At 38.3% G+C, this 22,702-nt stretch overlaps 1 protein-coding gene and 1 long non-coding RNA gene across 3 annotated transcripts in view; one reads left to right on the top strand and one right to left on the bottom strand.

Moving 5' to 3' along the window:
* Positions 1–22,702, bottom strand: part of beat-IIIc (beaten path IIIc) — an 81,336-nt gene that overhangs the window by 22,181 nt on the left and 36,453 nt on the right. The window lies entirely within an intron of this gene.
* Positions 13,441–14,609, top strand: LOC123002935 (uncharacterized). The gene is made up of 4 exons (XR_006412323.2): positions 13,441–13,601; positions 13,657–13,731; positions 13,786–13,940; positions 14,417–14,609. It is a non-coding gene; the product is annotated as an uncharacterized lncRNA (long non-coding RNA).

Here is a 22,702-nt window from a genome sequence, read left to right as displayed (position 1 = left end):
GTATTCTGATTGCTTTGTCGCTGTTTGAAAAATCGTTTGTTGATTTTTCCATTTCGGCCTTAGCTTTATTTTTTTGCCCACTTTATCTGTCGCACTATAAATTTGTGTTTTTTTCAGCTGATGAGTGCTTTATGTGTGTGCGTGCTGGCAAGAGTATCTGTGCGTTTGAGTCGAGTGTTTGCGCCACAAAAGGCGGCGACTGTTGCTGTTTGTGTGCATTGATTGAGTGCATTGAGTTGTTGAAGTTTGTTGCCAACAGTTTTCCCCCGACCAAGCTCCCCACCGCCCCCCATAAACAACAGTTGGCCAAAAAAGTTTTCTGCCTTTTTGCGGTTTTGTGATAAGGCCAACAAACAAAAGCACTCAAAAATAGAAAAACCAGAAATCGAGAAGAGTGGGAAAAACTGTTGACAACAGATTGCATTGGGCCATGTTTAAATGCCTCAAAAGGGGGGGGGGGTACAGAAGGGGGCGGGAAAATAGGAACGATGGGAAAGTAGGGCAAATGGAAGAGGAGAAGAGATTTTTCAGCCTGTTGAACATATGGCCTTAAACTTTGACGAGGGCTGGTAAATAGGTATTCTTCTCATATTTTGTTTTATATTATTTTATGAATAAAAAGAAAAACTATCTCTTTTAAATTATTATTTACCTATACCAATAAAACTTGTTATTATTTTAAAAATTTATTTTTAAACTAGTTCTAAATAATTCGTATTATTACACGCCATCCTTTTTTTAGTAGCTGAACAATCAAAACTTTTTTACTGAACCTCTCTACTAAAGTTATCTTTGAATTTTTTGCAAACAAATAAAAACAAGGCCTCTTCAAACATTTGAAAATGTTTCAATCTTTTCTGTGTTTTTGCTGCCAGTTAAAGTGTTCAAAATGGCTTTAATGAAATGTTTTCCAAGTTAATTGAAGTGTTGGTTGAATTGTGGGAAGCACTGGGAGAAAAACCATGTAGATACAGACACCCACTGTAACGGAAACACCATCTGCCATAAAACACAAAGGTCACACCCGATGGCAACGCCCCATTCCCAGCCACTCGACCACAATTTGCATCAGAAGTTGAAAAGTCGTGGAAAAGATAGCCCTTGAGGAGGGGACAGTGTCGGACATTAAGGTAAATGCGTCGCCAAGAGTCTACGATTACCGCAACCCAGCCCTGAACCCCTAACCGCCCGAACCGCCTTGTCCTGCTAAGGTGACACTTGCTCACCTTTTGACTAATTGTATTAGATATATTGTGAAACCTTAATCATGTGGACGCCTCCGCCCTTACTTATCGTCCGTCCAATCCCCCGATTTCTGTCATCAAGAAACTGCAGTGGGCGATATTCATTTGTGTGTGGGTGTGTATTGGGGAAAAGGGAGGAAACAGGCTGACTGACATTGCTCCCCTGAGGTGTTTCGGCTGAAAATTTGCCGTGTGCATTGAAAATTATATGACTTCGGGGCTCATTCATCTGATTCTGGGGTGGAGTATTCTTCTTTTCCTTTTTAACTTGTACTACTTCTGGCTCTCCCTACTTTTGGCCTCTGGCTGTGGGTGAATTCTTTTAAGAAGCAGTGTAGCTAGAGGTAAAATTTAATAGATAGAATGTTCCTTAAAAAATATAAATAATTTGGGGAATGCTTATAAGATTGCAGTAAGCGAAAAAAATATTTGTTTGTTTTATTATTAATCAAGTTGGGGCATTCATATATTTTTTAATTTATTAATTGATTAAAGAAATTTTTTTTGAGTGATAACTTTATTTCCCCCTAGATCTCTTTGTTTTAAGCTTGTCTTGGTTTTATATTGCAGTCGTCTTGCCTTTGTCTTTGGTCCCATTTTCCACCTGTCTCTGCTCCCATTTTTCCTGCCACGCCCCCGCCCCCTGCTCCCCTTTCCACCCATGCTGAGGGCTTTATTCAATTTCAAGTTTCGCTTTACTGCTCTCTTCTCCCCATTTCGCTTTGGTTTTGTTCTGGGTTTGTCTTTTCCTGTTTTATATTTAACTTCTCGGTTTACCTTTTTTCTTATTTAATTAATTTCACTGTCTGCCTGTGTGTGTGTGGGTGGCGAGTGAGTCTGTGTGGGTGTAGGTGTGTTGGACATGGCCAAAAGCCCTTTGGCCTACGCCTGGCAATTCTGCGCTGCGGGTCAAAAAATGAATTGTATTTAAGCTACCTTCATTTCTCATTGTCTCGTTTACTCGCCCTTTAAAATTTGTATTCTTCATAGTTTATAATTATAATTTCTTTCATTACTCACCCACATGCGATAAAATTTTAATTATGAAATAATATTGTCATAAAATCGTATGCAAATTCGTTTTCAGTTTTTTTTTAGAAACTCCCCTCATTTATCATTAATCGACAGTAGTTTCACTCGGGGGTATTCAATTTTATCTAATGTTACTGCAAAAATCCCATAAATTATGCAAATTTTTAATGAGCACCAGGAGAAGGATTAAGTGCGGAGGGGAGAATGCTTTTCACTGCCAATTAGAGAGTGTCTCAAGGCTTCCGGCTGTCGCAGCTGCGTGGCAGTCAACATCCGCCCACCATTTTGGGGCCACAATTAAAACATAAAAGTCACTCATACGTCATGTAGGCCGCCCGCCCATCAGTCTGCTTGCCAGTCTGCGTGGGTGGGTGTGTTTTGTGAGCGTTTATGGCATTTGTGCACAGCAGGAGTCCCGCTGATATGCCACTCCCCCTTCCTGACCCACCCGCCTCTTTCGACAAACTGCGGTTACAGGCATGACAAAAATTGTTGCCTACTTTTGTGGGCCGCTCACGTTGGAAAATAAATGTAAGCGAACAACGCGAAGCTAGAAAAACGCAACAAATGTCGAATGCAAATAGAAGGGAGAGAAATGTTACCCAATATAATTTATGGGTGTTTGCATCACTAAAATATTCACTAAACATTTATTTTTTGGCGCATCAAATTTACACAATTTTTATTGCATTCATTAGAGCAAAAAATTATGGTTTTTGTTTACTATGGAAGTTATGACTCAATTGTAGCATTTTAATTAACCCTTTCATTATTTTTTTACCCAATTGCTAGAAGTTGATGCGCTAATACTTAGCTATGTTTAATAAAAAATCATAAAAACACAATTAGTCTTAAATTTGTCAAAAGTGATCAATGTACTGAAATATAAATACAAAATAATAATTATAGTTATTAAATAATTATGTAGCTTACTACCGCATAAAAAACCCAACTCAGTTATTAAATCAACAATAGTAATTAAACATAAATGTGGTATTTGTAACTTTACACACAACTATATTTGTATTATTGGTACATGTATTTCTTTCATTTAATTCAATTTGTAATAACAAAACTAATTAATTAGCACACATATTTTGCAACATTAGACAGAGATTAGCTTTTACATTTTTCATACATTTTATTTATCTTAAATTAATTTGTGCAGCTTAAATATGTATTATCTATTTTTATTTTACCCAGCCCTGAGCAGTTTCAATTATCCATTTGGGTTTTGCGGGTTTTTAATGCATAATTTACACTCCTCTCCCATGGTGCTTGTCCCACATTACGATATTTTATTTATATGCCAGCATTTTTTTCTCCTTTTTCGTTTGTTTATTTGTAATAGCAGCACACGCATGTCCCCCCTGCGTTTTTAGACCCTCTCACCATTAGTTTGCCTTTGCCGTACAACGAAATATAATTTGCGCATTTCTCTTCCCTTTCTCCTATTTTCTTTTTTTTTTTGTTTCTGCCGGAGCGACAACTTCTTTCACTTCCGCTATGCGACGACACTTTTCCTTTGGAAGTGGAGTAAAGAGAGGTGCAGTGTGTGTTTTACTATGTAAATGTGTGAAATTGCTACGCGCCGTATGAAAATTCCCACATGAGGCGCCACACGAGACTTGGCTGCCAGTCCTTTCCACTCGCACTGTTTGCCTTTTGTTATTATTATTTCCCTTTGCCTTTAACCTTTTCACCTCCCATCGTGGGAGTTGCTGAGTGGAAAGCTTCGCAGCACTCCGAAAAAATTCTTTTAAAGCATATACCAAAATTAAACATAACAAAAGATTCATGATAAAGTGCTTCTTGTGGCTTAAATGGGTTTTCTTTATTTTATTATTGTGATTTTAAGTTAAATAGGTTATTTTACCATAAACTAAAAAAGTTTACAAGTAAATACGATACGCGTATAAACACCAGAAATTTATCATGCGCATATAAATTTGATCCCGTCGTACACCCAGAGAAATGTGGGACTATTTTTTAGGTAACGTATGACCTAAAAAATTTAAATAGACTAAAATTTCAGATTTAGGTAATGGGTTACCTAAAAATATTGGCATGTGGACTATGTTCCTACTTTTTAGGTAAAGCTAAAGAGATTTTTATAGGCCATCGTAACCTTCAAATTGGTCCATAAGACCTAAAATTTAGGAATAATTTAAAGTCGATTATCACTCACAACTTAATACAAATATTGGTCCCTAATATTAATAAACAAATTATTCGGTTTTTTAAGTTTAATGTTAAAAAATTTTTTAGACTTTTCTTAAAGCTAGTGATGGAAAAGTTTCAATATATAAAATCAATACCTACGTGGACTATTTTCCTACTTTTAAGGTAATAGTGCCCTATTCTAAAAATAGAATTCGCCTGAGCCCCTTGAAGCAGGCTTTGGTTTTGCCGCAGGGCCTTTAAGTAGTTCCGTAGACCAGAGGCTAGCCTATTGAACTCTCGCGCAGAAGACCCGGGATCGATTCCCACCGAGGACAAAATAAAGTGATTGTTTTTTCAGAAAGATAAAATATTTGCTTTTCCGAATAATACAATATAAGCAATTAAAATAATCAAATATATTACTATCAATAGTAAAAATCCTAGCTTTTTTTTAAATACCTAATATTTAGGTAATTCTGACCTAAAAATCTAGTCCACTAGCCATTTTTTTAGGTAACCATTACCAGAAATAAATTCAAGACTGCGTACAAAATATAGTCCACATGGACAACATTTTAGGTAATGCATGGCCTTGGCGCGTTTTTCTGGCCATATTTCCTAAAATTTTAGGTAATTAGGCCCCTTTTTAGTCCATTTTGTTTTCTGGGTGTAGTTTATTTTTGTGCAACCGAATTTATTTCTCCGTGTAGCGTCGTTAGTTTTATTTCATATTTTTTGTGCTCCTTTGTTCGCCTCCCTCCTCCTTTCTTTACTTTATGATTATTATTGTTGGCGCTGCTTTTGCACAGAAGTAAATATGAACGTCTCGCCTCGAGCTAAATATGTTGTAACTATAAAAATGCTCGTTGTTGTCTCCTTGCCGTTGCTGTTGTTTGTGTGTAAATTATTACTAAGGCAAACTTTTAGCAGTCACTGTGCCAAGGGGGTAAACATCGAAATGCGTTTAAGTCGACTGCACGTTGGCCCGGGGCTTCTTAGATCTTAACTCCTTCTCAGGATTTCTGTACGCGCTCTTCTTCTTCGAATCCCCTATTTAGTGCATTCTGCTGTTGCGTCTCTTTGAAGCCCTTCTTTTCTTAGTTAAGGCTGCTTCTGCTGATCCTGTTCGCCGTGACAGAAGTCTAAGCGGTTTAGGTTGCAACTGTGGCATTCAAATGAAAGCTGACAGCTCGCGACGAGTCAAAGTTCAACAGACTGGGGGCTGCGAGTAGTTTGGGGGCGTGGCGCATTTGCTTGCTGTTCCATTACAGCAAAGCAAACAAAAGATGAGGACGAACAGGCACTGCAAATCCCTCAGGAAAGTCGCAACAGAGCTCTGAGGCAGCCACGCCCACTTGATATCCTAAAAACAGGGGCGACAGTGTCTCAAATACTTTTCCAACAATTCACCCAATGTGTGTATCTGTGTGTGTGGGGCAACATCAGCTCATCAAGTGTCTAAAAGAGAGCATAGTGAAGTGGGAAGACAAAAAAAAAGAAAATATAAAGGAGAGAAAGGCGAACTGGGAGCTCAAAACGCTGCAGGGCGGCATGAAAATGTTCAAGTGTGTAAAATGTTGAAATTGCATAATATTTTTTCACACACACACTCGTAAAAACAAACGAAAGGATAGACAAGGATCTGGCTGCCTTATTGTCGCCAGGCGCTTATCGGGTTAAGAAAAGTAATCCCATACTGGCTTATTCTAGGCACTTCGACTAATTGATACCCTTGAGAGGCAAACAAAAAAATATTATACTTTTTACAACTTAATAAATGTCTTAGGAATTCTTGTTTATCTAAGATATAATATTTTTGAGAAGTATTTATTAAGGACAAAAGTAGATATTATACTTTTGACAACTTGATGACTATCTTAGAAATTATTGTTTATCTAATAAATATTTTTTGGAAGTATTTATAAAGAATAAAAGTCGCTCTCAATTTCGTATTTATTCTACTTTATAGAAATGATTTATTTAATATATTTCCGACCAGTTTTAACAATCTACAGATTCCAGTTTGTTTAAATATATTTTTACATTTTTTTTATGGTTTTAAGGCACAATTATTTTATTAGCTTTTTTTTTAATTATTGAAATCATAGTTAAAATTTACCGATTAATTTTACTTAAATAATGCTCGTAAAAATTTGGTTTTTTGGGACGAATATAATTTTAGAAATTATTTGGCCAACTCGTATACCCGACTTTTATTTAAGTGACAATTGATGACTGGGGAGAAAGCAAAACAACTTGCCAGTAGTAAGTACCGCTGCGAGCTGTGCGACATAATCAGACGACACCGACAAAGGGGAGTGGAAGGGGTGAGGTAAAGGCTAGGAAGTCGTGCACGAGGGGGGAGAATTGAGAGGCAGCTGAAGCTGAAGAGCGAAATTGCAGTAAAAAAGGCAACTCAAGTGCGCAGCCCTTAAATGAGGAAAGTTTAATGCTTTCATAAGCACAACAAATCCTAAAACAAACCCCCTCTAACCCGCTTTTAACCCCCCTACCACCACACCTCTGGGCAATGCTTCCAGCTTCCACCGTTTTTTTTTGCCAGAACCGACCAAGTGAAAAATAGACGAACGCTGCGTGGCGCCTTTTTCCAGGCATATCTTGGCGTTTTATGAGCCAGCTCTATCCTTTAGCTCCATCTTTTTCTCAGCCTTACCATCTTACTCCCTCCATTTTTTTTGTTGCGGCTGCTGCAGGTATAAAAATCAAGAGTTTGTTGTCTTGGCTGCGGGGCAATAATTTTTCCCCCATTTTTGCATTTTCTGCCTTCTTCGAGTCCATTCCCTGCGTCTTCATTTTACCCCTAGCCTTAGTCCCCATCTTTTGCAATGAAAGTGCACAAGTTTTGCGCTTAATGGGTCATTTGTCTTTTTTTATAAGGTTTACTGGTGGGTTTTTGGGGGCGGTGAGGTATAGAAGGGGACTAGGGAAGAATTTTTCTAAGGGCACACTGGTCCCTGTCTTCTGCATATCAGCCAATTATTCGTTATGGCAATGCTGAATGTATTGGCTTTCATAGCATACTTTCGGGCTGTAAATAATAATTATTTTAATACTTATATGTCCTACAAATTAATTTTATTTTGTTAAGTTTTCTTTCCAAGCTAATGAATTGATAAAATATTTAGAAAACACCGCTGTATAGAATTTAATGCATTTGGCTTTTATTAGTTTATGGGGTAAACTTAAATTTATTTGTTTGATATTTTAATTTTTCATCCATCAATCCGGGCATTAGCTGACATTTTTTAATTTTAATTTAGGAGCAATCCAAAGAGGAGAATATGCATGCCGAAGCTTTTTAAGCCAAATCAATTAGAATCCATGGCTTGTCCACCTAGCCGCAAACAATTTGGCCACGCTTAATGACCGAAAAGGCGTGGCACGGGCGGTGGGTGCTGGGGGGTGCGCCACCCCCTCGACCACAATTAAACGCACGCAAATTGTGGGGCACACACATAAAACAAAAAAAGCTGAGCAAAAATTATGGTCTCAAGTAAAAATTAAAGGCGAGCTTAACGAGCCCTCATTCCACATTTTTTCCTCTTCTGCTGGCCAAGCTGGAAAATTGATGCAGCTGACAGCACAAGAAGAAGAAACAGCAGAGGAGCGCCATTAAAATGCAGGAGAAGGAAAAGTCGGCGGAAGGAAAAGCGGGAAAGACCGAAGTGGATATTAAAAGTACACGCAGCAAAGAGCAAACGAAATAATCATAATTTCTGCTAATAAATTTTATATATTGCCAGCATGCCTTGCCCATCGAACAACTGACCAGCGTCAAGTAGGGATACACTTATATATATTATATATCCGCAACCTGCTGAATCGGCTCGAATGGCGCCGCTTATGTGGCCATAAAACTTGAAGAGTTTTCCATTTCCCCCCCTATCATGTGTGTGTGTGTGGGAGTCTAAGCCGGGGAAAATGCTAACTGAAAAGCAAAAATAAAAATTTAAACATTTTCCTTTGGTCTCTCTGGCACAAAATTAACTGCCACGAAAGAAAAACTTGGCTGGCGAACAACAAAATTGTACGAAAAAAGCGTCCAAATGAGTATCACAAGGGGCAAAAAATGAAGAACAAATAGGGCATAGAATAAGAACAAAATGTTTATGCGACTGGGAAAGCTGCAAGTTTGGCTCTCAAAATTGATCATAAAATATAACAATTAAATTTTCATATGAAAATAAGAGAATATGTTTTACGTCTCAGAAATGTATATTATAAATTATAATATTCTACTTTGAAATATTTAGAGACAAGGTTTGTTTGTTCCCTCAAAACATACAAATTTTTTTACTACTATAAATAATATATTTTCCCATAAATATTTTTTAAATGTTTTTCTCAAAAACATGGGACTAAACTTCTTAAATTGTAATATTATTTTCAAATTGAAATTTGTTTATTGGCAGCATTTTAATATTTCCAAAAGCCACTGATCAAAAAACACTGTTTATAAACTGGCCCTGCATAAACTTCCCTCAGTTGTCCGTGTGCTGTGCTGGTATTTGTGCTTGCTGATGTATTGGTGTTTGTGCACGTCGGTGTGTGTTTTGCCTTGGTGCACGCCAAAATGCAAAATGTTACGTTTCATAAATTCCGTTGCTTTAATTACAAATTTTGACTTTGGGTGCTGCTGTTGCACAGATATCCCTCCATCTCCACTGCCCTTCGCCCAGAAAAGCGTGGATTCCCACGCACACAGAGCCGCCGAATAGGTTGGATGTTGGGTTCCCGGGGGGGTTTCAGACTCCTCGGCACTTGGCTGGGCATTCACTCTAACGGCATGTAATTAGTGTGGCTCTATTAAAAGGCACCGCCTGTGCAGCAGCAGCAGAAAAGGAGGGATATACTACGTTTTTGCTTCGTTTCATGGAAATTAGTGTTTTAATGTATGCTAAATGCGGCCATTATCCTGTCATGTCCTCCGCCAGCATCTCTCCACAACAATTGGCTAGCAGATCCAATGACATTAGGGATTCAAATCCCAGCAACAATATAAATCCGCCCGATGAGCCACTACTTGTCCAGACTAAGGCAGCATTAATCCTAGCTTAGTCATTATAAATAATTTTCAATTAGCAGGTACTTCCATTTCCCTCCATCTCGATAATTTCTCGAAGGCAATTGCCTGGTAATTGAGTCAGGGAGGCGTGGCGTTTTCTAATTAACCCGGCCATTGTTGGGCGGCCAATGGTCTATTGATTAGGCCGCCAAAGTCAAGAGTCAACCACTTCCTGCGGCAGAAGACCACAACTCGATGTGGTAACCATCGCCCAAGTTGTGGTCTTTAAACAAAGTTAAAGGCATAGATTATGCAAATATTTGTTGTCAATCTATTACCTTGCTAAGCAAATAAGCAACATTGAATTCAGTATTAAATACAAAATATGCAGGATATTTTTCTGCTAGTTAATACTACTTCTTAACTTCTTAGTTTTATGATTAAACTTTCATGCCATAAAAATTAAACTTAATTTACTTTCATCACATAATTTAATAATATAAATTCAATGATTACGCAAATCAGCTTATATACAATCAAGTGTTTTTCTTTTTTTGTTGAATTGCTTAATCCCCTGAAATCTCAATAGAATTCCCGTTGAATGTCAATGCACATTGCAAATTCAGTGAATTCCGAATTATCTCACAGTCTGATGCTCTATGAAAATGTCACAAAAGAATTTTTCTCTTATTTTATGCCAACGTATGACAAGTTGCAAGCGCGCAACAAGCTGCAACAATTGGGGAAGGAATCCGGATGGGGGTCCTTGGAGGATGCAGAGGGGGAATTGTTGTCTCAATGGGTTCCATGGGGCAGGAGGAAAATGGGGGACAGGCTGTCTGAGCTTGGAAGATGCCCAACTAGCGATAAGCCAGAAAAATCAAGAGGAAAAGCAGAAAAAGCAGGAAAAGCGTGCAGCTTGGTGGCAGTTCGGCTAAATGAAATATTTATGGAAATGGCCAAAGCAGGAGCGAATGAGGAATGTGTGTGTCCACAGCCAAATCGAGATATCCACTGCAGTGTGCACAGTCTCCCTGTTTATGGGCAATGCCATGCCACACAGATGCTGCCACAAGAAAATAGCGAGCAACAATTTTATTTATGAGCCAAAAGTGCCAAACGGAATTATGGACACTTGGCAGAGCGCTTCTGAGACGAGGCAATTGGCCAATAGCTGTCAATATTTAAATGCGAGGGGGGCGAAGAAATAGACTGTCGAGATGCACTACACTCAAACAATTTAAGGCTAAACAAAATTAACTTTACTGCAACTTCATCTAGTAATTATTTTCCAAATATAATATTAATTGAATAAATGATAAACCTACAAACAAACAAAAAAGGCCGGGATCAAATTGATAGGCGCACGGTTTATTGCTGGTATTCATACGCATTTCGTGTTCACCATGCAATACTGGTAAAAATTAATAGAAATTAATATCATTTTGCCAATTTTCTTTTTTTTTTAGATTTACGGACTTTGAAAAAGAGAGCCATAAGCAATATGGCGACTTAAATTACGTCAGTGGGAGCGGAAAGAACTAATTCTCCTAAATTATATCAAATTGATCATCATCATCATCAAATAATTATGTAAAGCATCGAATTATTAAACATTTATTTTATTCATCCCAGGTTAATCGAACGAAATGTACAAACATTTTTTGGACTAGTGAATTTTAAAGTGATTCATCTAAAAAGGGGTTTACCCATGGTTTTTTATCATCTACAACTACATTTATTTCAGTGCTCTAAAATGCAATTGCGACCCTGACTCTGCCTCTGATTTTGACTCTGTCTCCGGCTCTCCATTTCTCCGCACTTCTCAGTTCTCCGTTCTCCGCCTTTCATGCTTCGTTTGACTGCCTCGCTGTCTGTTGCAGATAAGCTACACACACATACGCAGCCCCACTGGGAATCGTATTCGGGGGCATCAACTGCGTTGCCTAAGTAGCAAAAACTTCAGCTCGGATCATTTCCAGCTACTTCATTCATTACGGGAAAAATACATACTTTTTGCGCTGTCTTTTGTCAGTCGGAAAAAAGCGATGGGTAAAAAGGGGCAAGGAGGGGTAGCCAGAGACCAACCAATTTTTCCTCTTTTTTTGTGAAATCAATTTTAATTGATTTATGGCTTAGAGTGTTTTTTTCGACTCGGGTCAGAGTCAAGTGCTTGGCAGCGAAACGGGGACTGCAACTGCGGCTCCTTGATTGACAGGCTTCTCTGTGGGGTCTCGCGGTCACTTGCCCCACTCACGCATTTCCTCAAGACCACCAGACACCCCCTTGAAAACCCCCTTTGCGTACACCCCTGACAGCTGGCTTCTACCGGAGATTAGTGACGCATAAAGTTGCATCTTAATTGCACTCGAGCATTACGGGTGTTGATACTTGACCCACGAAAGAATTTGGGGAGAAGATATAGAGAGTGCCAGAGATATCGCTTCGGGTCTTAAGTGCTCATCACTTGGTATCTCTCCAAGTTCAAAAGTGTAAAGTGTCCATTATGATAAGGAATTTGAGAGCTGAGTAAGTTCTTGTGCTACGATCTGTTTGATGTTAAATCAAGTCGGATATTTGAAAGTATTTTGCTAAATTAAACTAAAATGAGGAAATTATACCAAGTTAAACAGAAATTAAACGATATCTTTTAGATATTAAGCTATGCAATATCCAAATAACTGTAGATAGAACCTTTTAACTTATTTTTCTGATCCTGTGACATAACTTTACACTCCAAACAGAAAATACCAGACAGCAGAGATTTAATACCTAAGAAATATGCCAAAGATGGAAAATCCCTTAAATTCCTTGTACTTAGCTAGCATATCTCTCCGACTGGCCTTCATTTAAGCCACCTCTTTCTTGTTCCGGCACTGTATCTTATCCTACTTGCTTAACCCAAGGCTGTCAGTCAGCTCCATAACTTGCCATTGTCGAGGTGAAAAGAGAGAAAGACAGATAGAAATAAAGAAAGGAATGGAGACAAGAAGAGTCCGACATTTCGTCGCATGTTAACTTTGTTGACAACACAAATTAACACTCATAAAAGTTTTTCTCAGCCTGCAAACCAACATAAACAACAAAGAACAACGAGAATTTATGTGAATACTTTTTTGTGCAAGGCAACAACAACGAAAAAGAGGGTGAAAAAGGGGGAAAAGTGGAAAAGGCGTTGCAGCTCTTGCACTTTCCTACATTGCAATTTCGTCTAATTGACGCATTTCGTGGCCTGACAAGCATCCACAAGATACTCTTACACACACACACTGACACGCTGGCACGCAACTTGATTTGGGAAATGTCGGAAAAACTAGGCGAAAAGGGGAAAATGTGCGGGAAATCGTAACGGGAGTGAGCAGGACGGAGGCTGGTTAGCGGTCATGCTGGCAACTGTAATTGAAAATGTCTTACGCTTGTCGAACCGCCCCTGTAGTTCTCAAGGGGGCCGGTGGCACTTTCGGGGTAGAAAAGGGATCGACCACCCAGTGGTCCCTTAAGGGTCAATAGGTGGCGTGTGTATTTTTTACAAGAGCAAAAGAGTTATCGGAGAGGGAACACTTCTATGTGAACACTTCTATATGAGTTAAAAAAATTGTAAAATGAAATTTTTGACAACTATATAATGATTTTAATAACGAATACAACTTTATTTTGTTTATATAAAAAACAAATTTAAAAAAAGTTAAAATAATAAAATAAAAACTTAATAATGAGATAAAATAAAATAATAAATGATAGAATTTTATTTCTTTTTATATTATTTATATTTAATAATGAGCAATTTAGCTGCAGCAATATTTTTAACAATAGCGGTGGTTCAGTAGCAAAACGTTTTCTTTCCTTCCATAACAAGCGGATTTTATTGGTGCTTAGATATATAAAATAAATATATAAGTACCTAATTTTATATACATAGAACTAAACAAAAAGAATATTAGCGAATGTTTTTATTGCCATCGATTATACGATATCGGTAGTCGCAATATTAATCGTAACGGATTGCCATAACTACCCAACCCCGCTACCATCACTAACCCAACGTTTGCGCCAAATTTTGTAAACATTGTATTTAATTTGTCTTATTGTACATTTAAAGTGTTATATTTTGTTGTGATCTGAAGTGTCGTCAACAGGTGAGTAACACCATGAGTTGTGCAAGTGAAATACCTAATAATGTGTGATATTTAGCCATGAACAGCAACAGGCACATTCGTCGATTTGTTAAAGAGGAGAAGGAGAAATAGTGGTGCAAAGGACTCCTACGTAAGTCTTTTTTCTTTGATATAAATATTTTAGTGAAATTTTCTTCCTTTTTAGATTAAAGCCATGAGATCGTTGTTGCTGCCAGAAGGGGGTTTAAAAAACTTGCGGAGGGTTCTCACGGATGAGTTTGTTGTGGGATTTAATGTTAGGGGCCTGTCTGGAAAAAAAAGCCGTAAACTCCTTTACACATTTCTATGGTGCACTTCACGGTAGGTTATTTTTATAACTGTATTTTTTATAATACACTTAGTTTCTTGATTCAATTTCAATCTATTTACTTAGAATGCCATCTGTCTTTAATCCTATTTCTTTCTGTCTTTTTCTGCTTTTCACTTTTAAAACATGGTTTGATGTAAAGAGGCTTGTATAACAAAATCTAAAAATATATATTTAAACCCATGCAGAGGGAATTATAATTTAGTCCAGAAGTTTGTTACGCAGTAAAGGAGACCTTTTCAAACCTATAAAGTAAATCCATTTAACCATGTCCGTCTGTCTGTCGGTTCAAGTTTCAAAAGCGGGAAATAAGTCTACATTGAACTGTTGGTTATTCTTATTTTATATTTATGCTTTTCTAGTCACAATTTTATTCCTGAAAGCTGCAAGGGTATTAAAACTTTGGCTTGCCGAAGTTAGTTTCTGTTCTCATTTTATTTTAAAACACTAAAATCTTATTTTTTTTTAGATATTGTTTCAGAATCTGGTAATGCTGAAATATTGATTCCCAAGGCAATTCAATTGCAAAAGAAACGATTTTTTAAAAATAAATTCAAATCAAATAATAACAACAATGAGGAACTCAACAAAAACGTGTCAGCAGAGGAATTTGTTCAATAAATATAAATTAAATAAATAGAAAAATTGTCTACTTATAATACAATAAATTAATTTAACAAAAAGTATTTTTTCTTGGGAAGTTTCATAGCATCCAGCTTTTTTGGTATTGAAAACACCAACCCCATTTCATACCCCTTTTGGCCACAAAAGGGACCGATAGGTGGTCCCATTTAATACCCCTTTTCGCCACAAAAGGGACCGATAGGTGGTCCGATAGGTGGCCCCTTTTGTGGCGAAAAGGGGTATAATATGGGACCACCTATCGGTCCCTTTTGTGGCGAAAGGTAATGCAGAACTTCGCCATATGACCACCGCCTAGGACATGCCGTGGTAAAAGTGGATAGAAATTTACATTGCGGGTGGTATGAACGGGAGTTAGTCCTAAGCCCCCGGTGTATGGCGATTTCGCTAGTTCGGGACCAGTCCCGGCGAACTACAGGGGCAAGACAGAATACGCATACAAACACGAGCACACACACACATACAAGCGAATCGGATAAACACGGATACAAGGCACACACACAAAAGGTACACTCAGACAAATACAGCATCACGTTCTTTCCTCAGCCATTAAGAGCTTTCCTCGTGAGCCGAGGCGAACAAAAAACTAAACAGGAATGGGTTAAGGATTCAAATATGGAAGCTTTGAATACCCTGGAAATTAGAAATGTGTTCTAAATCACTAGTTAATTAGGATATGAGAAAACAATTTAAAATATATTGAGCAGACCATTTTCAAATGCATTTCAAAATGGATGAAAAATGTTAAACTATTAAAGGCATTTTTTGTAAATTATTTTAATTTTAAAAAAATACAAAATTACAATTTACTAGAAATTGTAATATTAAATACTATTTTGTATTTGGTAAAAATGTGAAACAAAAAAATTAGTTAATTTAAATAGGAGTGCGATCAAGTCTTTTGAGGTCCAAAGTAATTTAAGAAATGATAAGACCTTTTCCTAGAGTACCAAATAAACCCAAAAAAAGCAACTAGCGCACTGACGACGAAGTAAAATCGCAGGAAAAGGCGAAAATGAGCGTAAAGCTTTGAAATGGCAGGTCAGAGGCGTAGCAGAAGGGGGCATCTCCTCTGCACGCCACTCGCAGGGCTGCCAACTTGTTTATCTGGCGACTGCACATAGCCCCGGAAAACCGAAACCGAAAAAAAAGGAATTTGGGAACCCCACGACGACCCGAACACGGACTCCGTCGCATCGTAATTGCCCCATGGTAAGAGACAATCCCAGGACAGAATCAGAAGCGGATACCCAGGAGCAGCTTTGGCAACTTCATTTGCACCGATCCTAAGCCACCAGGACCTCCCAATCCCGCCCATCTCCGCCCCGCCTTCCTCCCCCAGCGCCATCCCAACAGTCACGTCATTTTGATGTCTGCAACAGTTTCTTCCTCCATGTTCCTGCCAGTTCGGGGATGCAGCTGGCTTCGGAGATGAGGTCAACTAGTTGACACTTTTTGCGCCTTCGCCTTGTGGCGTGTTTTGTGGCAATTTCCTGAATTAGACGAGGGGCATCCAGAGGAGGGCTTCCAGAGGGGACGGGAATCCAGGCCATCTTGACAGACTTGGGACCGTGCAAATATGCGGAACAGTCCAGCCAAGACACCAAATTGATTTCTATCTTAATAAAGTTGAAGAGAAGAAAAAATTGCGAGGAAAAAAACAAATTAAAGGGGCGTCAAAGACGAAAGGCAGAAAGAAAGGGGAGGGAAATAGTTCATCAGTTGAAAAATTCTTCTCCGAATTAACTTAATGACTCCACCTCCGATTCTGTTTTATTATTCCATGGTGGCTAATTCTCAGAACGAAATCTAATCGTGAATCAACACAAATTCTTTAATATTAATGCTACCCTATAGATTTTAAGGAATGGGTGTATGAATTCTTAAAAACATGTTCCTAAAAATTTAAAACAAAATTTACTTATTTTAGATTTAATAATTAATCGTTTTAAGACTACAAATATTTCCTTAACAATCGATCCCGTCTTTTGTATCTATGCCTTACTTATTTAATCGAGGGTATCCCTAGATTTATAATCCACAAATTCAAGTTCTCAAAGTTTCTTCCATTGAATTTCATAATTTATTATTAATTGGTTTTGGGCTCTCACCCACAATAGAAATTCACGGGGGAGTTACATGCCCAACGAAACCAGTTCAATGAACATTTCAATTAACAGGAACAATTGGAACGAGGAGAGCCAGAGAAAACAAGAGGAACATATTGATCAAATCACAATCAAAAGCAAATAAAAATCGAAATTGCACATAAAATTTGATGCAATTTTATGGCCCAAAATGAAAGTCCCAGAGGAAATGGGAAATAGGAGAGAGGAATCCCAGAGATTGGAATTATTGTTGCGTGTGAAAATGAAACAATGAAATGACCGCAGAAGGGACAAAATCGAGGATGGAGTTCGGAATAGAATTGACATTTACGCTAAATTCGAAATGGGAAGAGAGGTTGGGGAACCGGGGAAACTACCGAGTTGTGGGCGTCCAAAACAAACACTGCATTATAGTTTGTAATCGTTTTTCGATTTAATAGCCAAAGTCCCGAGCTCGCACTGGGAACTGGGAATTGCAGACAGCAGACAGGAATATAGACAAACAGGGTTGCCAACTTCATTTGCAGGGGGGTTGCCGTGGGGGTGGCAAATAGTGGCGGTAAATAGAAATGTCCGTTGCATGAGACAGCCGAAAAACATGATGGTCGATAAATGCCTTTTGTTTGAAAAGGAAAATACTCTTACAAAATGGTCTGGAATAAAATGGAATATTTCAAAAAAAAATTTTTAAATTCCTGTAAGATAATTTTATGTACCTATTTTACATTTACCATATTTTTTAAATTAAATAAAACACATTAAAAATTAATACATTTAAGACCACTTTCTTCTTTTCTTCAAGTTCAAAGGTTAACAAAATAATAAACCAATACAAAATATTTTAATACATAGCGCGTCAAAAAAATTCTTCAATAAAATTGCCTTGAATTTTAAGGACCCAGCCACATATTTTCTTTTAATCTTCGGTGCAGGAAGGGTATTCGAATGCCTTTTCCCCTTCCCCACCGGTGCGTTCAGTTGACATCCTTTGGGCCAGAAAAGCTCTTTGGGGGATTCCCATTTTGGGCCTTAAATGAGTTGGCGTGCGTCTGTGTGTGTTTATGTGGGTGGTATAGGGCAAGAGTGTGTGTGTGTTGGGGGTCTAACAAGGTCCACACGCTAATGTATTTCACGCTTGGCTGGACATCATTCAAAGTGGATAAAGCGGGGTTACTAGATGAGGAGGAGGCGGATGAGCGGCTGCCAGGCCAAATAAAGAGAGCAATTAAAGCGTATTGACCATAAGGAATTTATAATTGAAATACAAAAGCGAAAGCCAAATAAGTCACAGTCCAAATCTGGTCGGAAGGTCAGCAATTAAGGGAAATCGGAGAGGAGGGGAATTTGATCTGCCTCTGTAGTTCCCGCCCCCTTTCCTCAGCCATCGGTGTCATCTTCGTCATCAGGGTCACGTGTTTGCTTTATTTAGTCCGAGTCGAAATATGTTTCGGCTATGGTCATTTCACCCACCCTCTTGTCTCTGGGCAACCCCTGGCCTGTGACCCCTGACCCCTCGCCAGATCCCTTAATGCCCTTTAAACAGATGTTTTCAATTCGAATTCGATTCCATTCTTTTGTTCTTTCTGGCTAGTGCCGCATCAGCAGACGTGGGAGGGTTGGAATCGAAAATTTAGAGCAAATAACTTTATCCGAAGGTCAATTGCATTATTTACTTAATATTTAAGAATTTTTGAAAATTCTATTTATGTTGAAAAGAGATGTAAGAACATTTATTTAAGTATAATAAAATCAATATTGAAGAAAAACATTAATTTATAAACACTAAAATATTATAAGCACTATTGTTGTAATTCAAGGAGACATTTTAAATCAAATTTCAATCGAAAATAATTCCCAAGCAATGTTTAGTTATTTCCCAATATATATAATATAAATAAGTAAGCATGTTGCTCATTAACTCAGTACGTCTGTGATTTTAGCTACTTGAGCCTTGCTCCATTAGTAAGCAACATCAAACGCAATATTTGATTACCCGACCTTTGCTGCAATTTCATAAATTTACCTAATTAAACTTGGCCCGTTATCCAAAGGAAACACAAGCAACCGAACTGCACAAACAAAAGGCAAAATAATATTAGAGATATCTGCATGTATAATTGCTCAATTCATAGTCAAACATCGGGCTTCAAAAGGTGCAGCTGTTTGTTTTCTGTAGGCCCAGCAGGAGACACCTGGAGAAGTTGGCCAGGTAGTTGCCAGGTAGCCAACGAATATCAATAAACCGGGTCCTTCTGGCCATATCCTGCTGAGGAAAGCGGGACAGATAAACAGGCAGACGGCCAGGGGCCACGTGCTGATTAATTCATTAAGGATTAATGAGCAGGACATGGGAACAGGTCGATGCAGGACATCTATTGAGGAACAGCTGACTTCTGTGGGGCATATGGCTACGCATACGCAGCCAAATTGTGTAATGCCCAACTAAATTGTTATTTTATGTGGCATCATCATAATAAGCGCATTACCAAACAGGCAAAGGGAATATTGTCTGTGCATTTAAGGATATATATTAGCAGGAGCACACACGTCACAAAATTCCCAGAGCAGTCATATGGAAAACTACGCACGTCCAACCCGGCAAAAGGAAAAGGACGTAGACGAAGGATTCTCACAGGTCTCAGTTGTAGCTGTCATTGAGACGATGCCTCGGGGACATTGAACCCTACTCATTCTCGTCCAATTTCTGGCAATTCCCATCATTGTGGCTAGTGTTGCCAAATATAGATCACAAGTCATAGCCAAATAGTTATAATTAAAAATGGAAGGGAGCTCTAGTTTTCTAATCCAGTAATAATTTTTAACCGACCGTAATTTTTTATCAATTAAAAGTCGGTACTTATTTAATATTTTAACGTTTTTAAAAACAATTCCTTTAAAAAACCAAACTAGTTTTATGAAGTTAATTTCTGAATTCAAATGAATTTCATATCTGTAAAAAAAACATAACATTAAAGAAATAGACACAGTGAAAAAGAAAATATCGCAATCTAGCTGCAAAATATCTTAGCTAACAGCACTGGCTGAGTAACTTCATCGGAACGCGTGCCGAGAGTTTCCAGGCTCCAAGGTGCAGACGTGTGGCCCAACCGAAAATAGATACTTGGATATATTTCAAAGCGAAGGCGAACTTCGACCCTTCGCTGGTGGAGCATCAAAAATTATAAACATTTTTTAAAACACTTGCCATGGAATTTATAGCCCCAGCTACGTGCTGCGGTCACGCATCAATTTTCTAGTAGCTTCATCATCCTGCGAAGACAGTTTCTATTTAATAAACTCTCCTTGTGTCGGTTTCAATGAAGGCGGTCAAAGTTCGTGTCAAGTTTGAGGGGTCACATTTAAACTCGCTTTGGATGAGGGAAATATAAAAGTATAGCGAGTGTTCCCGTTTGTAAAATAATGCTTTAATAAACATTTATCCTGTGGGTTATTTAACATGGGAAAAATATATTCCTATAGTGTCATCTTTACCAGCCCCAATCTATACCCCCTTTTCAATATTTGGATTGTTTAAAGCGGGTCAACAGAACTCTCCACAGATTACACATCATTACACGGAATCGATGGCTCAGAATGGATCATGGGACCGGCTCAGGTTTATTTACATTAAAACATCATCAACATGTTTATATCAACATCAAACTCATTTTACGCATCACCAAACTTTGCGTAATCCTTTGATCCTATGAGGCGCCAGGCACCCACAAAAAAAGGTCGCAGAAATAAAATCAGAACCAATTCGAAGCCAAAGGCTCATGTGGCGGCCAAGGACGAGGGCATGGCGGGCCGGCTGGAAAAGGGTTTCATATGTCCCGACGACCTCCGGTTGTTGTCACAAATCCGAAATAAATCAGTTAACTTCCCGAGTCGAGGGCTTGTTAATTTGAAATTTATACGAAAAACAATTTAAGCATTTCAGCCGAAAATGTTGCCCCGAAATTGGATATGGGCCGCAATCTACAGCCCTTTTCTTTTTCCCACTCGGTGGGTCCTTGTGTGTGACCTTGAGTGGTGTAAAGTGTTGGGATAGGTCTAGTTCTGATTGGAATCTAGTTCGCACTTGAGATCTTTGATTAAAATGTACGGTGTTGAAAAGGGGCCGCAATTTGTAGGCTTATTGTGGTTGATTTGGTTTTCTAAAGAAGCAATAAAGACGCCCTAAACTTTACATTCGATTTTTGGAACCAAAATGATTTAAAAAGTTTAAATAAAAGAATTCTGTTTAATAACAAATTATTTTATCAGTTGAAATTAAGGAACATCTCGAAAAACACAGTAAAACATAATAAAATATAAATACGTTATTTATTTAACTATTTAACTACAAACTGCGAACAAACAAAAAAATAAAATTAAATTGTAATATTAATAAAAATGTCTAGTAATAAATGTAAATAATAATTTTGAATAAATTTAAAATAGGAATGCGACGTCAATGCAAGGAAAACTCCTTGATGATTAAGGGGAAATAGTTTATCCCACCGCACAGACATCAGAATTCTCTGAAAAATGTCAAAGTTTAGCCCAACCATTTATCTACGGCACTGCACTTGGAGCAAATTTTGTATTTTACCAACTCCCACACATTTCCCTAATGAACCGACCCCAAACCCTCGGTTGCAAATATTTATCTTCGAGATACCAGACGCACATACTCGTACATGACTTGACATTCTGGGGAGACGAAGTTTCGAGGCACCTGGCAGTGACTGGAGCCACAAACAGAGCAAACTTGACAGTTTCAATTAGCCCAGCCGTCTCTTTCTGCCTTTCGGTGGCTATAAGGATTCCGCAGTCTCATTACGAAATATTTAATCATATTTTAGGGCAAGGAATGCTCAGCCACGCCGAACAATGCAAACAAATGTGCAAAACCTCAGCCATCAGATGCACGAGTTGCAGGGATGCAAGGATGCCTGGATACAAGGAAACATGGATACAGATGCAAAGATACACGGATACAATGAAATGGTTCGAGTGTATTTGCCAGTTGGCAATAATATCAAATTGCACTCGACTTGGCTTCCCCGAGGAAAGTGTATCCAGGGGATACACAAATATCCTGCAAATGCCAACAAATGTGCAAACATCCCCGCTTTCTTCGTCTCTGTCCTGCAAATATTATCCGAGACTTTTTGCAGTCGGGATAAGCTCTCCCCATAAGCCACATATATATGTATATTCCATTCTCCTCCTGGCTCAGCATTTTTCTCCACTCGTGTTGACAAAGTTTGTTTCTTGTTATTTGATATGCTGCGCGGTTATTTGATAATAACAGCTGTCTGCGGGGGTGCCGTGGTAAAGGGGCGGAGCAATCGGTGTAAGGATCCTCCTGAATAGCTGTCCCATAATATCAATCGAAGTCCTTCGCCTGCTGATGAGGCATTCAATTGTTTGCCAACTGATTGTGCGACTGACTTTGAGTGCGGAAATTCCGCGCGAAAATGGAAATGGAGTGAATGGCGAAAGTTGTCTGGATGAAAAAGCGGGAAAATGTAATTCACTCTTGTCTTCGCTTGGAAAAGGGAAAGGTATTTATGTTATTTTTTCTCCTGAAAGAAAACTGAAAGCCAGGTTATTACGCTCAGCGAAGATTTTTCATCCAATTGTATTTAGGGATCTCTTTTGTTTTACTCTGTCTTTAGCAAAGGATCAGGGTGACTTGGTTTAAATATGCCAAACTTAACTGTCATTTCAGTAATGATTAATTTGTACCTAAGCTTAGATCATTTTTGAAAGTGTCTTAAATTTGTAATGAATCACACTCAAAGGCGAACCTTCGGTTGTCTGTCAATTACGTTCAATTGAAGTTAATTTAATTTTGAATTCTCGAATTTCCACAGTTTCCCCATTTTCCCAAAATTCAAAGACACCGAGAAAGAGAGCCACTTAAGCCCCAACTTAGACCAAATATAGAACCAAAACAGGGGCAAAGGCAATGCTCCGGCCAAAATCAATAGGACTGAGCGAAGGCTTGACTTGAC

The sequence above is a fragment of the Drosophila takahashii genome, chromosome 2L, assembly GCF_030179915.1.
Source record: "Drosophila takahashii strain IR98-3 E-12201 chromosome 2L, DtakHiC1v2, whole genome shotgun sequence".
NCBI classification, from domain to species: Eukaryota; Metazoa; Arthropoda; class Insecta; order Diptera; family Drosophilidae; genus Drosophila; species Drosophila takahashii.
The sequence above is the reverse complement of the archived record's forward strand: the minus strand, read 5'-3'. Positions and strand labels throughout refer to the sequence as shown.